Below are 15,230 nucleotides of genomic sequence, written 5' to 3'. Positions count from 1 at the left end.
CCACTAAAGAGCAACATTACTTGTTTCACTTCCCTCTCCTCTGATCCACAGCAACAAAGCAAATAAACAATTTTACGCACTGTAACATTTTTATCCTTACAAAACACTTAATCTGGTCTCTGATGATGCCCCTTTGCCTCTACAGTGAGTCAAAGGAAAACTCCACAAAGATCACAGCAGACAGGAAAGACTTGAAGAGCTCTGTCAGTGCAGGGAAAGAACAGGAACAGCAACTACTGGGCACAAGTAATATCTTATTTAGCAGAAATGAGACAATTATAGCCAAGTAATCTGCAATGTTATTATTCCTGTAACTGTACTCTCCTGTATCTTGCACAAACAACTGAATCAAGTGAACTTTGGCAATCACCGAGCAACCACAAACAAATTTCCATCAGTGCACTGTACTCTGCTCATAGGGAATTTTCTCCAGCCACTTGTTTCAAGGAAGCAGAAAGGATCTAAGTTTTAATGTTTTATGAAGATAGGAAATGAAGCATTCCATAAGTCTTCTGAAAAAATGTAGTCTGTACGAAAATATATATTTAGGACACAAAAAAAGGAGAATGAAGCTACATCAGGGGGAATTCAGATAGGACATAAGGAAAAAGGTCTTCACAGGAAAGGTGGTCAGTCACTGGAACAGGCTCCCCAAGGAAGCAGTCATGGCACCAAGCCTTAGCTGGACTCAATGGTCCTTTGGGGTCCAACCTGTACATACATGCAAACCCTAGATTATCTCACCACTCCCCCACCTCAAGCAGTGAGGGCAGCAGACCTGCCTGGAGCAGTTTCAGCAGCAACACCAAAAACACACCCATGTAAAAGAATAATTACAACACAGCCCTGAGTACAATCTATGAACAAATGACCCTGGCCTTCAGGGGAAGCCCCAGAATAGCCAGGGTAGTTACTGAATTCTAGATGGACTCAAAAGCACTGTTTGCACAGACAGTCCTGTGAGGATGTAATAGTCTTGTTTCACGATCAATGGCATACAAGCACTAATTTCACCTTACCATTGCATAGTGGTTTGGCCACCAGAAGAATATAGTTCATAAAGCAGAATTTGGACATGTCACTGGACCCAAACATAGAGCCTAAGCACATCACCCCAAAAGACAGCCCCTAGAACTACTGGTCAACAGCACCAACAGAAATTTTTAACCAGGTTGCTATAACTTAATTGGGGAAAGAAGTACAAACTTCAGTAAGATATCAATTCCATATCATACTAAAAACACATAAAAAAAAAAATCCATACTTACTATCACCTCCTATTCATGTGAACCATCAGATAATCAGATAAAAAGACAAAGCTTTGACAACATAGAACACAAGTTCAACATAACACTTCAAACTGCTGTAACACAGACTCAGTCCAAAAAACTATCATATTTCAAGTGACAGCTGTGCATTAAGTACTCAAATTATATGCACATGGGCACCATTCTCCCCCTCCCCACTTCATTTTGACTGTGCTCCAAATCCTTTTTCAAACTCACCACTTTCATCTTGCCTTTCCAAAACTACCTTGACCCAGCTACCCATAAGGTCTTGTCTTGTTTTTCTATTTCTATCAACTTAAAGAGTAAGGTATTCACAAAAATGTGCTTTATGTACATTTATTTTCACAACTTGTGCAGTCCTCACCGCTTTTGTACTTTCACTGTATGATCTCCTCCTCGGTATAATATGACCAATGTTCCTGCTCCCACTTGAGTACTCAATATCTATTTCCACAGAACCCTGGTACCAAGGGCTTTTGAAAGAGAAAACTTCAATGCAATCCCCATGTAACACCAAAAAGCCATACAGATAAATACATTCTAACTCCAAAATCTGTTTCCTACAAAGGGAAGCTCTGTTCAATACTCTCTTTCAGCTTGTAAAACAGTTTAAAGGTTGTGTTTGCCTTTAAGAGAAGAAAAAGCTGATTCAGTTGTAAAATTAAGCCAATGTCTTCACTCCTGTCTTGAAGAATTCCCTCTCCTCTTCTGATGAAAGGAGCAAGGTCCAGCATTGGCTGCTTGAAGCCCTGGAACAGCGTGAGAGGAGCAGAGCTGCTGTGACACAAAGAACCCCCCCTCTGCTGAGCTGAATGAGCAGGGGCTGGGAGCCTATGACACAACTAAACTTTTGCTTCATTTAAATCCCCATCCACGGATTAATCATGTGCTGCACACCAGCTTCCTTTGAAGGGGCCTAATCTTCTAAAAAAATTCACTGGGTTTTTTAATAAATTCATGTAGGTAGCAAATTTCCGGAGTACCAAAGCTCAATTTCTTATACAAATAAAATACTGTCAGGAACCCCAGGCAGGAAATGGAACAGAAGTGAATTCAGTGTTACATCCCACTCCTCCTTTTTGACTCCACTCTTTGACTAAGTTTTACAGAAGTTCTAATTTTTTTTTTTCCATCCACATCCCAAAAAAATAGAGTGGTTAAATTCAAACTAATATTCACAAAGTGTTTGAGAAGAGACCAAGTCAGGATATTCCCCAGAACAAACACATCCCATATACTTTTTTCCACTATTTCTCTTATAAATTTCAGTCTTCAAACTGTAGTATCAAAATATGTGGACAAAAAAAAAAATTGTTTTTCACCTATGGAAGTAGATTGATTTTTCCTGACAGCCATTGATTAATATGTATAAAGCAATTTCTGTACATATTCACTAAGGAGTAGAGTAACTGCAATCCTTCTCCTTGGTGGAGATTCCCCCCAGCCACCAATAGAAATCCCGCAATTTACAAAGACAATCCTAAACAAGAAAACCAGTTTTTAGAACTGATTAAACAGGTTTTAATGCAGATGACAAGAAAAAGGCTTCCCTTTACTTCCACACCAGTTGTGGGGTTCTTAAATGACATTTATTTGCCCAGACCACAGCAGTTTACACAAATTCCCAAACATTGCACAGATGCAGTCTTAGCTTCACCTTTTACTCTAAAGGCACCACGAAAACTCATTTCATTAACTGAAATGTTAATTTCAGTGTCTTCTACCTCTAATTTTTAACCCTGTGATTAAAAAGCTACCAGATCCATGCATTTATTCTTTCCTAAGGATCATCTCAAATGCAGGCTGCTCCATGGGTCACGGTGCAGCAGCAGCTGTACCAGGCGAAGCCAGCCAGGATTACGTTTTGTCTTCACATACATTTCCACTAAAGATTACTTAATTTTGCTTCCCAATCTCAGTAGCAACTTTTTCCTTCCATGGCAAAATGTTGAGAAACATTCTGATTTGCTTTAAAACAGATTCATGTGAGTTATGACTAAGACAAAGCCTAGTAGTAAAACATCAAATACAAATTATCATACTGAAGACTGAAAGACTGACAGAAAGACAAAGAGTCAACAAAAGTTCCTATTATTGTGAAAACAAAGCTCATCTTATTAGTATATAATAATATATTGTAACTGATTAAAGGGCGATACCAAAAGAAATAAGAAAAGTCATCCTAAGGCCACTTTATCTACTTGTTTGTACAGTCTAAAAGTGTTGCATGTTTTCCTCCTTGAAATTGAATAAAACAGCAGCTAAACTAACTGTTGAAATATCATTAACCAGTTTATAATGCTGTTTTCCAAGCCCTACATAGGTAACATCTACAGAAGAACCTGACAACGTCATGTACAGAAAAGCTCTCCCCATGACCTTTCCAGCCTTCCACAAAGGAAACACAACCTGCTTTGCCTGGGACAGACTCGCATCAAAGCTGCACAGTCTCGGGCAATTGCAGAGATACCAGAGAGCACACAAGCTCAGAGAGAGCTCTCAGCTGCTGGGGTTACTGTCAGCTACCTTTGATTATCACCACAATCCTGCAAATAACAACCCCACCTTCTTTACCTGTTCTCATCACTAAAACCCATGCTGGACAGGATTCAAGAGGTCACCTTGTCATGCTGCCACTCCTGAGGCAGGAATGAACAGCATCCCCTTTTTGACAGATGCCTAATTTGCTCTTGAAGATTGTCAGGGATGAGTCCCTTTCCTAATTGATTCCAATGGTTTGTTATTCTTGGAATTAGAAGTCTTCCTCCCCAAGCAGCAACCCAAGTCTTTGGTCCTATTATTTAAGTCAACTAATTCTCATTTTAGTCCCTGTAATCCTTTATCATCTTTATCCTTGTAGTAGCCTAATGCATGGGAATCATTTAACTTCTTATCTCTTGATAAGTCTTAACATCTTAATTTGTTCAGTTCTTGGATGTCATATTCTCAGGCATCTGCTAATAAAAGCATCTAAAAAAAGAAACCCCTTTCTTGATGTCCAGCGCCCAAAACTGAATTCTAATTAAATCCTACCAGTGCTGAATCCAGCAGAAAAATTATTATTTACCTCCCCACTACACCACAGAAGAGCATTTCTTTACCTGCAGACCAAAGTTAATCACACACTAAGCACCCATCAATCAGTAACCTCCACACCCCAGTTCACTCAGCTCTTGCAGGATTTTAAAAGCGTATTTTGAGCAGAAAATTTGAACAACAAAATTCAAATTGCACTAAACATGGAGCAGTAACAGAGGCTATAGAGGTGAACAAGTGCAGAAAACAGCCGGCTTAGTGATTTATATAAACTGAAGTGGAAATGACAAGATAATTAATAAACTAACTGAAATCTAGAAGCCTTTAGGATATCGTGCTTAAGCCTGAAATAGAAAATGAGAGCTGATAAAAATTCAGAATTACTTCTTTAGCCATTAATTAACAGTGTTCTTATAATGGAGCTGTTAACACCAGAGTAAGAACTGAAACTATAATTTGTAACATTTGCAAAGAGCTTCACTGAGAGCCAGAGACCAACACATGTCAGCAGTCTGCGAAGGTTTCCTGGGTGAAACCTGGCAATGGAAAACAAGTTAAAAATGTAGTAATATTAAATAGGTTTTGATACAATTAAAAATGGAACTCAAGACATTAAAACTTTCCAACTTGTGGCTTATTAACTGCAAGGTACAATTCTATATACATATTATCTATCAGCCCTTTTTCTGCCATACTTGCAAAATGAAATGTATTTTATTTAGCAAATGCAGTTCTAAGTCAGGCAGGATGAAGGGTAACAAGCACACTGACAAATATAAATTAATTGCAATGCCCATGCCAAGGTTCCTTCCAAGCTGTACGATGGTACCTTAAATTAACACTTGGATCCAACATCATGGCTTCTCCTCTTCCTGGTGACAGACACTTCAAACCCTTCACAGGAAGCACCTCAGAACAGAGGTGGTTTTGTGCCAGGGTTCACTGTCCTTATATTAAACCTAATATTAAACAACAACACAGCAGCTGAATTAATTCTGCCATTGAAAGGAAAAGAAGAAGCCACAAGAGGAGAAATAAAATTAGTCCCAACTTCTGATACTATGGCTTTGTTAGTGGTTCCCATCTGTCTGCACCACTGGTTGACAAAATCAACGTTCTTAGGCACGAACGTTCCTAGACAGTGGCAAAAATACAAGAACATCTCCATCAAGTTCCGGAACTAGGTGGGCAAAAGGGTGAAGAAGGGTAAGGACTTATACAAAACTAAAGTATGAAGTTCATCTCTTTCCAAAATGTTAGTTCCAACAACTGAGTAATACCTGTTATATATCCCTTTTGGGCCTACACTGGGAAATCTATTATGAATTAACTCTGCCTGTAAGGAGCTTCTGCTGCAAGAGCATCAGTAAAGCAGCAAAGGGGACGGAGGAGGAGACTGCTAAAACCTGAGGTATACCCAGGCATAAAAGAACAAGAGCATTCAGCCACCAGCAAAAGGAATTCCTGCTGGAAAAGTATATTAGAAACAGCAGGGGGGAAAACTGGTAAACAGCTTGGTTGGTTAACCAAAAATAAAAAGGAACTGTACTCTTTTAAACACTAACTTTATTTTTCTTCTTTCTGTATTAACCTTTACTTGAAAAAAGCAGGCAATAGAAACTCCAGCATACTAACTCAGAACACAAACTATTTGCCCCTCTGAAGACAAAGATTGGAACTGCTCAGTTCAGAAAAAAACAGAAATCAAGAGCAGATACCAATGTGCAAGTAAGAAAATGGTGGCAGATTTTATGTTTTTATACTATCTTTCATAGAAAAAGAATTTAAAAGATTGCCTGAAATCAGTAAGAGGAAATTCTCTTTTGAAGATCACAGAATTGCTGGATCTCAAAGCTGCGGAGTATTACTGAGAACAAACTTGCCTCTTCGTTCATGCTGAACATAAAACCTACAACAGACAGGATGAAACAGGTATTGATTGATGTAAATCTCAACTACTGGGTGTAACTCAGACCCTGGGATTTCTAAGTCTATCACTAGCACCTTCAATAGAGCAATCTAGGATGCACTGCTAGAAAATTACCTATTAAATGCTGATGGAGCAGAGACCTTACTGGCTGCATGACATCTCAAGACTCCAGGCAGTGCTTAAGGCCCAGGAAAAGATGTGGATACCTGGTTAAAGGGGTGCATTCACAGCTGCAAAACACATAATTTAACTCATTCTGAGCCTCTGCTAAACTTAACTTCTGGTATTACCTTGAAACCTAGTTACGTGCAGCAAGAAAACAGGAAAAAAAGATTAAAAAAGAAAAAAAAAAAAGAAATCATCTGCTGCTTCAATTCCTTCCTACAAACTTCAATGGGACTACAGGAAAAATTATCTCTGCCTTCCAAAGACACTTTAGAGGCTCAGATAGGCTGTTCCCTCTCTCCTTCTCCAAACCAAAAAAAAAAAAAAAAAAAACAAAAGCAGGAATTGCACTTTTCTATGTGTGGGTAAACAATGCAAGGACCAAGCATGGCAGCAGGAAGCGGGAGCAGTTCAGAGTCAGCAAAGCCCTCTGACCCCTTTCTCGCTGTCCCAAGCACTGGAACTTCAGCTCAGTCACTTCTATCTCTGCAAAAGCAACAAGTGCCTGATTTAAGGACTCTTGACACATACACAGGCTAAATCTTCCAAATTTATTGCTCAACATAACTGGATCGACAGCAGTGGCTGCAGGACACTGATACAGAGGTTTTGCTTATATGCTTCTGGGCAAAAGGAAGGAAATTAGTCTGGGGTCTTGAAATGAGTTAAATTACAGTTCCACGGGCAGGGAAAGAGTCAACATTAGAGGAATTAACTCTAAACTGACCTATACTACACTATTACCAAGTTGGAACTCTGCAGCAAAATGAAACAGAATTGAGTGCTTTGTTAGGTTGCCTTCCCAGAAGAAAAACAAAAAGTAATGATTCCATGCAACAGGAAGCTAACAAAAACTACTTCAAACTTCCTTCATATGCCCATTCTGCACTAAACAAAAGGGGAAGAGGAGTAATGCAGATAATCAGAGGGCAGAAAAAAAGGAAAACAAGTCCAGAAGAGTTTTGCCAGTTCAGCCATGGGCTGCTGCAAAGCTGAAGAACATTTAAATGAACCCAGAAATCAGAATAATGCAAAAGAATCAGATGTTCTCTAACAAAGCCTGCTGCCTTCAGCATTTGTTAATTACCTCTTCCATTCTGATTTTTACTTGACAGAAGTTGTATTCAAACCCTGTAAACCAGATTTCAGAAACAATCTTCCATTTTCTTCCTCATCCATGAAACACTGACACCACCACTAAGCTGCATCTCCACATTTCAAGCACTGTCAGAGCCAGAGAGAATCGGTTTCTGTGCTTCTTCTCCCACCTCTGAAACTTTTTCTTCCACACACGATTCCCCAAGTCAACTGCCTTCAACAACACATCCCTCTGATGTGCTGAAAGGTGTATGAACTGCTGAAATTTTCATGGAAATGGTAGCTTGGAAAACTACCACACACCTGGGTAATCACAGCTGTCTCCCTTGCGTCTGCTTTAATACAAATCCAGAAAACCACATCAAGCCTCACAAAGTTTTTTGTGCTTTTGGTTGTTTGATTATATTTTTGTGGGTTTTTTTAAAAATAAAAGCCCTAACACTCAGAAGTCTGCCCAAATACAAGATTTGTATCCCAGCATCCGGAGAACAATGCTGGACAAGCAATAAACTCTATCTTAGGAAGCTTACATGGTGGAAAAAACACAAAAGTTATACAGAAATGGGACTGGGAACATAAAAATTTAAGCCTGGAACCCCAAACTCACAGGTTTTCTAAACTGTTCAGCCCCTAAATAACCACCTTCATTGACAGTTCCTCTTATTAGCCATCAACTACTACCTAAATATGGAGAGCAGGAGGTGAAGAACAAAAGCTTTCACAAAGATCTACCTGACCATCTCCACAGACGTCCTTCATCTCCTACACCCAAAAATCCCCTATTTAAAACCAGATATCTATCTGGATACCACATTTTCCACTTAATTTCCCATTCTTTCAGCTTCCTGTCTTTGTGACAGACACAATAAACCACATTCATTGAACACTGGTAGAACACACAACTTTTAAGTGGCATTGTATACAAACCAAGAGACTCACTTGAAATTGCTAACAATTTATAAACTTTGCTCTTGCATTAATCTGCATCAAGGTTCTAGGTTTGTTTTTTGTTTTTTTTCTCCAAACACTCAGAATAAAAAAAGACAGCTTTTAGCACTTGGCTATCCTGCAAAAGTTCCCATTCAGGGAGACAAAGATCACTTCGTTCAGGTGCTAAATAAATGCATTCTAAACTGACTTTTCGAGTGTTTCTCCATCATTTCTGCTCTTATTCCATAGAGGAACTCAAAGTGATGCAGTAAGGATTTCTCTGTTGCAGTTTTTAAAATTCTGACCTGTAATTAAAACATTTTCAAGAAATTAAGTCAATATGTCCATGTTTTCAGGGGGATTTGAAACTTTAGAATTACACTAACAAAAGACAAGAGGAAACACACATTTAGTCAGGAAACCCCATCTGATGGAGCTAAATCAGTCACATCAGGAAATAGATCTGGAATAAGAATTCCAGTACGAATTCTTTTTTATGCACCTTCTGACCAGTTACTGACATTTATCCAGAATGTGAAAATACACTTAAGGTAGTGATCTACATAAAATGTAAGGTTACAAAGGTCCAATTTAAGACAAACAAAACCACATGAGACTATTCAAATCTTTTATGTTTTTATAGAGATTTAACAGCAAAGTAACAACCTATATATAGTTACCAATATTCTTCAAATCTACACTTTGAGAACACAGAAAGTTATTTTTCACAGGGAAAAGGACTTTTCCATAAATCCTAAAAGATGTAAAATGAATGGGAAAAGCCTGTATTGTTATTATGAATACTATATCAAAATAAAGACCATACTATTACATACAGCAGTGCCTACCGGGGGAAAAGAAAGTATCGTTTTGTTATACAAATGGCAAGAAATAAATTATAGATTCTTTAGTTACCCTCCTAATGAAGAAAAACCAAGCCACCACATTCACAGATGCGTTAATAAAACAGAACACGATCTCCTAAACCATCAAAGCCACCTCTTGTATTACTTTATCTCTAGAAAACACTCCTGCTTTTCTCTCCTCCTATCATCCTTCCCAAAATATTAGTTTGGTGGAGTTCATAATACTGAGATTACCCCATTCAATTATTACTCATATAGTAAACCATTATATTAAAAAAAAAAAAATAAAAAAAAGCCCTTTCCACAACAGGTAACACACTCTGAAGCAAAGTCACATCACTAGGTATCTTGAAAGAATTTTTAAAGTTATTTCAGCAAATTACACATTCAAGATATGAGTGCTATTCTAAGAATATTCCTTTCTAGATGAAGTATTCCAAGAGGCTACTAGTTGATTGCTGTGTCGCTACACGTGCTTAGTACCTTTAATACCCAAGGCTGAGGCCAAAAACAGCACAGTGCTTTTGACAAATAAGCACTATGTCATTTTCCTTTCATGTATACATTTTAACCTTCCTGCAAAATAAAAGGTCAACCAACACAAACATCAATCCCAGCCATGTTCCATGAAAACTGCATTTAAGACATAATAGCACAAAAGACAAATTAATTTCAGAACTGTTTTCTGTTGAGTTGCCTGTAGAGTTTTACAGTCCTGTGAGAGACAATTTGTCCAGCAACCAGTGTCTCTTGCCTTTTTGTCAGATTTTAGGTCCATTAAATTTTCTGCATGGATTGATCTCAAAGATACACACACACATATTCTGTAGAGAATCTCAGCCACAAACCCTGCTTTAAGAAATCCAGGGGCTGTGTTCCCCATTCACCACACAGGCAAAGGCGTTCCCAAAAGGGGGCAAGCCTGATTTCAGGGGTAACAAAAAAAGGGTCAGATGGAGAAAGGAAGTGGTGGAATTTAGGACGTGGACAACACCAGTGAGATAACAAACTGTTCCAAATAATCGTGTAATATTTAATATTTTCTGGCCCAAATCCAGTTGCGCTCCTGACCTTACCCAAGTTTAACAGAACCAGAGACGATTAAAGCAGATTAGCTTCGAGGAATGTGGGACTTCTCCAATTAATCCAGGAGGGGGAAAAATGCATCAAACAACCTAATGCCAAAGGAGAGTGAATTTTAAAGGGACAATGCAATACCACTTCACTCTTACACCAACATTTGCATTAAATACTTCAATATGAATTCCCAAATGTTTCTCTTTTCAGGCAAACTTTTTGTTTAATGCCTTTACTACAGCACTGCTCTTATCCCAGTGAAACTGCCAAGAACTGGGCTCCAGGCTGACGCGGCTCCAGTGCCAGGGCCTGCAGGATACCCTGCTCCCGGAGCCCTGGAACAGGACTAACACAGAAACAACACAGCCAACACTGTTTCAGCCAGAAAACAAAAAAAGAACGGGAAATCAAAGAGTAAAGTCTAGCCCTTGTCCCAAAAAAGCATCATCAGAGCACAGGAGGTCCGGGAAGAGAATAGATGTGAGAACTGGCAACGTACAGCATATGCTTCCCAATTAGTCGCGGGGATTTGAGGAGAACGATTCTCTGTTACAGCTGCAATTCTCACTGTACTCCAAAATCAGGTTTACAACCGGAAAATGAAAAAGTATCAGATTTCTCCAAGAAGTGCAAAGGCTCCTCTGTGTGATCCAACTTCTGTGACACCACCGGGCCGACACGAGCCGCGCTGAGGGGACGCCGCTCCCTTCGCCTCTGCAGACACCAGGGGCTGTCCCCGGGTTAAGGGACCGGAGCGCTGCCCCGATCCCCTTTGGATCACACGGTCCCAGCGAGCGCAATACCAGAACAAACCAAAAATAAACCTCCAAAGCCCACACACCTCAAAAAAAACCCCAAACCCTAAAGAGAAGAAACCTCAACCACTTCCCTTGCGCTGCCGCTCGGGCTCCAAGAGGCAGCCACGGATATACGCGCTCGCCTGAGGAGGGGAAGGGGCAAAGCCAGGCGGTCCGGCTCCGGCAGCGAGGGGACACCTCCTCCTCCTCCTCCTCCTCCCTTCCCTTTCCCTTTGTTTACTTTACGGACCGTCCCGCTCCACCTCGCCGCCTCCCGACACATCCGGTGGGACCGGCCGGGGCTGCGGGGTGGGCAGGGCGCAGGGGGCGGCCGGATCCCCCAGGGTGGAGGACGGGGCAGGCGGAGCACCAGATGACCTCTCCCCGCAGCCTCCTCCTCTCTTCCATCCCCTTCCCATTCTGCCTTCCCGGGGAGGGAAGCGGCTCTGCCCAGAGACCCCCAGCCCACAGCGCGGTGCCTCCTGCGCCCCGGTGTCCGCGGCAGCCCCTCCCCGGGGACACAGGAACGGGCGGCACTAGGGACGATCTTCCCTTCCCTGCGGAGCCGCCGCCGCTCCCCGAGCCGGGGGCTGGGGCGGGGGCCACGGAAGGAGACGCCGCTGCCCCCCTACACCCCCTCCCCGTGATGTAAATCGGGGCCGCTTCGCCCGCCCCCTCCCCGGGCAGCGCTCGCTGCCGGCACTCACCCCGCTGCGGGCACGGCCGCCTCCGGCGCCGCGGCGGAGAGAAGCCGCGGTGAAGGAGGAGGAGGACGAAGAGGAGGAGAAGGCTCCGGAGGGTCTGCGCGGGCAGTGCCGCCTCCCTTCTCCTCCCCTCCCTCCCTCCGTCCCTCTCTCCCCGCCCTCCCGGCGCGCTGCACCATGGGATGCGCCGCTGCTCCCCCCCAACATGGCTGGGGGGGGGTGGCGGTGCCGCCCCTCAGGGAGCGAGGCGGGGGAGGCGCGTCCCGTCCCCGCGCCCGCCTCAAGGGCTCTCCTGTCCCTCCCTCCCTGCTTCTCTCTTTCCCCGAGGCAGCGCAGATCCTGACGGGATCTGGCGAATTTGCTTGGGAAGAGGCGAAGTTTAACCCCTTGTTCTCGCTCAGTGGCACCGGCTGGCACAGTTGTTCTCTTGTTCTAGCACTGGGATATTCCAGAGTCCACATCAGCTGTGGAGTCACTTTCCCTGGAGGTATCGCAGAACCAGTGCCTGTGCTCTGGGATGACCCTGCTTGAACAGGAGGTCGCACCAGATGACTCTGGGCAGAGCCTGGTGCTGATAGCGCCAAGGTTGTGGGTTCGGTCCCCGTGTGGGCCATTACGAATTGAGCTTGGTGATCCTTATGGGTTCCTTCCAACTCAGAGTATTCTGTGTTCTGTGACCTACTGTGGTCCCTTCCAACCTTACCTAGTCTGTGGTTATGTGATTCTGTGATAATCTCTTTCAAGGAAATATTTGGAATTTAATTAAAAATTACCACAGTGTTTGAGTGCCCATTAGTCATTGTGTATATTTAATATTGTAAGTCTGAAATCACAGGATCATGGAATGAGAAAGGTTGGAAGGCACCACAGTGGCATCACCTGGTCCAACCTCCCTGCTCAAGCAGGGTCATCCCAGAGCACAGACACAGGATTGTGTCCAGACAGTTCTGGAGTATCTCCAGTGAAAGAGACTCCACACTTTCTCTGGGCGATGGTGGGACTTCCTGGGCATCAGTTCCTGCTCGTTCCTCTTGTCCCATTGCTGGGCACATCAAGCAGAGCCTGCTCCAGGCTCTGAGCCCTCCTTGCAGACACTCACACAGGGATGAGGTCCCATGTCAGTTGTATCTTCTCGAGGCTGAACAGCCCCAGCTCCCTCATCTTTTCCTCATAAAAGAGAGATGTTCCAGTCCCTTCATCATCTCTGCTGAACCCACTCCAGGAGGTCCATGTCTTGTACTGAGGAGCCCAGAGCTGGACGTTCCAGATGAAATGTGGGAGTCAACCTGTTCCACCAGACAACCAGTGACAGAATAAGAGGAAATGGCCTCAAGCTGCACCAAGAGAGGCTCATGTTGGACATCAGGGAGAATGTTTCCGTGGGAACGGTTGTCAAGCATTGGAGAAGGCTGCCCAGGGAGGTGGTGGAGTCACCATCCCTGGAGGTGTTGAAATGACTGGACATGGCACGCTGTGCTGTGGTTTAGTTGACATGGTTGTGTTTGGTCAAAGGTTGGGCTTGATGGTTTTGGAGGTTTTTTCCAGCCTTACTGATTCCATGATTCTGGGAAAGAGCCATTTTAAATGTCTCTATTAACCTTTCCCTTATCTCTCGTGGCAGCTGAACTTGGTTTTTTGCTCTCCTGCCTGCATCAGGCGGCTGGAGCTTGAGCAGATCCCAGATTTCCACCTCTGGAAGTTACTGTGTGTCTGGAAACAGGAGGCAGGGGCACAGAATCATAGAATATCCTGCATTGGATGGGACTCACAAAGACCACTGAGTCTAGCTCCTGGACCTGCATCTAACAAGGGCTGATAGAAAACTACTCAATATAATCAGTGGTATTTGGAATGTGAATTTCACTGATAAAATCTGGGCAGTTTACTTCAGGGTAAGACAAGTCCCACTCTTAAACTTACCTACATTTATTAGTTTACCAGGCACCATAAGGAAAGTAAAGGGGGATATGGAACAAGTAGGAGCCTAGATTGGAAACACAGTTTTTCAGGTGAATCCCACCTGAAATGTCCCAAGCCCCTCCAAGAGCCAATCCATTAGGTAAGCTTGGAGCATGATACAAATGCGCTGATCAACATATAAAAATGATTCCTAGAAACTCTCTTTTAAACAGCAGTCCCATAAACAGCAGTATTCCCATCCATCTGTTGGAGAAATGCTGGGACATAATCAGCAGGCTGTTGGATATCCTGGAGACAGGATAACAAATACACTGTACCCTTTCTATTGAAGCTGGATCACTATACAGAAAGGAAGGAAGGAGGGAGGGAAGAATGATTTCAGTTATTTTATAATTATTGGTCTTGGGATCACTATTGATGCTCTTGACAGAAGAGGTAGAAATGTGCTAATTAAAATTACTGATGCCAGAAAGTTGGGAGACATCAATAAAAATTATATTCATGGTAACACACAGGAAAAATAAAATACTCCTGAGGACTGGAATGGTAAAAATTAAAGGAAATGACTGAGCGAAATAGGAGCATGTGTTCTGATTAATATACAGAGAAGGAGTGGTATAAATACTGGAAACAGAAAATGAAAGGGAAAACGGAGCTTGATCAATTTTTATGATATAGTTGTTACCAACAGAAGGGAATTGCACTAAATGACCCTTCCATGCATTTGATCCCAATTACTGATCATTTCTCCTCTGTCTCTGTTTTCACCCAAAGATGTCAGAGTGCTGTAGCCTCTGAGCAAACTTGTGAAGAAGACAGGTATCCCCATTTTTCACACTGGAAAGCTGAAACTGTATTTGAGTTGCCAAAAACACGAATAGTTCACTGGATGAACAGGCCTAAAAGCAAATAGCTCCTCTCCAGGGCTGTATCCTGTGCATTCAGGAGAGCAGCAATACCTATTTTCTGTCATGCATTGTATGTCCAGTTGATTTCATATAAAGGTTTAATAAACATTCTGCATATAGGCATTTTTTCAAATGTCCTTGCTTTAATAAATAATTATTATTCCTGTATTTTTAGAACTTTATGTTCTGCAGATTCTCTGAACAACATCGGTGTACTAATTCTCTCCAATTTGCTGGTGGAAAAACTATTAAAGAGTTATTTAGGTGATTTATGGAGGAGAGAGAATAAATCCAGAGCAGTGGTAGAGCTGTGAATCTGATTCTTACATTCTGTTCTTCCTTCTAATAGTTTCACTTTTTCATATGGAAAAAAAGGATGTTGTCTGAAGTCCCTGGGAGATCCTGAACATTCTGTTTCAGGTCCTGGTGACTGGTTTTTTGTTGGTTTCTTGTTGCTTTTCTTCATCAGAATATTGTTTGTAAAAGCAGGAGCCTTCAGCAAAGTACTGA

The 15,230-nt window shown here is 42.3% G+C and overlaps 1 protein-coding gene across 26 annotated transcripts in view; it reads right to left on the bottom strand.

The window, feature by feature from the left end:
* Window positions 1–12,150, bottom strand: part of PTK2 (protein tyrosine kinase 2) — a 190,905-nt gene extending 178,755 nt beyond the window's left edge. For 6 of the 26 annotated variants that reach the window (XM_086877621.1, XM_086877703.1, XM_086877769.1 and 3 more), the window contains exon 1: window positions 11,896–12,119. The gene's annotated coding sequence lies outside the window, so the exon portion shown is untranslated. Of the gene's footprint in view, window positions 1–5,154; window positions 5,285–10,890; window positions 11,468–11,895 lie in introns of those variants that run through there. The other 20 variants (XM_086877782.1, XM_086877789.1, XM_086877610.1 and 17 more) reach the window with 8 other exon arrangements.
* Window positions 12,151–15,230: the final 3,080 nt, after the last annotated feature.

This window comes from Cyanistes caeruleus, chromosome 1, assembly GCF_971803275.1.
Source record: "Cyanistes caeruleus chromosome 1, bCyaCae1.hap1.1, whole genome shotgun sequence".
NCBI classification, from domain to species: Eukaryota; Metazoa; Chordata; class Aves; order Passeriformes; family Paridae; genus Cyanistes; species Cyanistes caeruleus.
This window is presented reverse-complemented; position numbering and strand designations above follow the sequence as displayed.